General features: G+C 37.1%; 1 long non-coding RNA gene across 1 annotated transcript; it reads right to left on the bottom strand.

Annotated features, from left to right (window-relative positions):
* Positions 1–269: 269 nt before the first annotated feature.
* LOC126185188 (uncharacterized) lies at positions 270–1007 on the bottom strand. The gene is made up of 3 exons (XR_007536980.1): positions 924–1007; positions 659–769; positions 270–499 (listed from the first exon to the last, which is right to left on the bottom strand). It is a non-coding gene; the product is annotated as an uncharacterized LOC126185188 (long non-coding RNA).
* Positions 1008–1379: the final 372 nt, after the last annotated feature.

Raw genomic sequence — 1379 nt, 5'->3', positions numbered from 1 at the left:
CCACCTACATAAGTAAGCTTTTCCTGTGTTACTTTCAAGTAATGCACTTAAGCTATTCCTGATTTAACTGGAAGATCTGTACTTCCCACTTTCATATCAACAGCCTCAAAATGCATATTGTAGACTTCGAGATATGTTACAGGTCAGTGTCACACCAAGATTGTGGAGAAAGGGGGAGGGGGGGGCGGCATGTCACTCTCCAACAAGTGTTTACCAATAAGTAAGTGGCGGAAAATTATGGGTATAGGACGGCTTAAACATGTGGAAAATGAGATTTTTATTATTCACTCACTGTATTTGACATTTATTATTCCTTTAAAATCGCACAACAACTTCAATAAAACACAGTTTAATCATTCACACACTTATTTCACAATTATTTCACTTTTAAACTGCAAATCCTCTAAGAGCTGTCTTGAATCTTCACGAGTCTCTCTCAAAAACAGCCTTGATGTGGATAGATACGTACAGCAACCAGTAATCAGAGTCAGAACTGTGTCTGCAAAAACACAAGGATTATTAAACAATTTTTGCTGTCATTAATTACTAGCAATATAATTGACAGAGTAGATTGCTAATATTTGCTATAATGAATATCACATTCGCAAGAACGATCTCACTGAAGTAATTAAGTCCATCGAAACGCTTAGCAACTAACCTCTCGTCTGACGAAAACGGTCTAAAGACGCAGTGGCAATTTCTTCAGATCTGTTGACAATGATATTTTGAGTTATCACTTTACTGAGTGACTGAAATGTAGTTCAGGTACCTGTGAACGTAACAATATGTTAGAATTCATTTGCTAAATACGAACTATTACGGTACTGTACGGCTACTTACATATTAATTACACTATTAATATTTTCACAGTTATTTCTTTAATACAAAATTAAAGCCAACGGAAGAAAAAACGTAAAACATACTTGCCAATTACAGGTTTGTTGAGATGCAATTTTCTGTGTTGACAGATGTAACTTTTTCATACGGTGGTAAGTCGCAGAAATCACTGAAATCGCAGAAGTAGCAGAAGTCACAGAAATCGCAGAAGTAGCAGAAATCGCAGAAGTAGCAGAAATCGCAGAAATAGCAGTGGCGGAGGGATACACGACCTATGTTCCTTAACTGCGACTCTTAACTGCGACAAATCACAGATAAGAATAACAGATACTGAAAAGTAGCATTCACAGAAACCACTGATATCGGAAAATCGCAGTTTAGCCCATCACTACTAAATGGCAATGCGTTCACATCAATTGTGCAAAGTTTCGAACATCTGCTGGCGCTACAGTGCTGCCAACTGTAACATTCAAAATTTCCCGTTACCCTGCGTCACCCTGTATTTGTAATTTTATGATGTTTCTTAATCCTAGACGTATTAT

This window comes from Schistocerca cancellata, chromosome 4 (assembly GCF_023864275.1).
Source record: "Schistocerca cancellata isolate TAMUIC-IGC-003103 chromosome 4, iqSchCanc2.1, whole genome shotgun sequence".
Taxonomy (NCBI): Eukaryota; Metazoa; Arthropoda; class Insecta; order Orthoptera; family Acrididae; genus Schistocerca; species Schistocerca cancellata.
The sequence above is the reverse complement of the archived record's forward strand: the minus strand, read 5'-3'. Positions and strand labels throughout refer to the sequence as shown.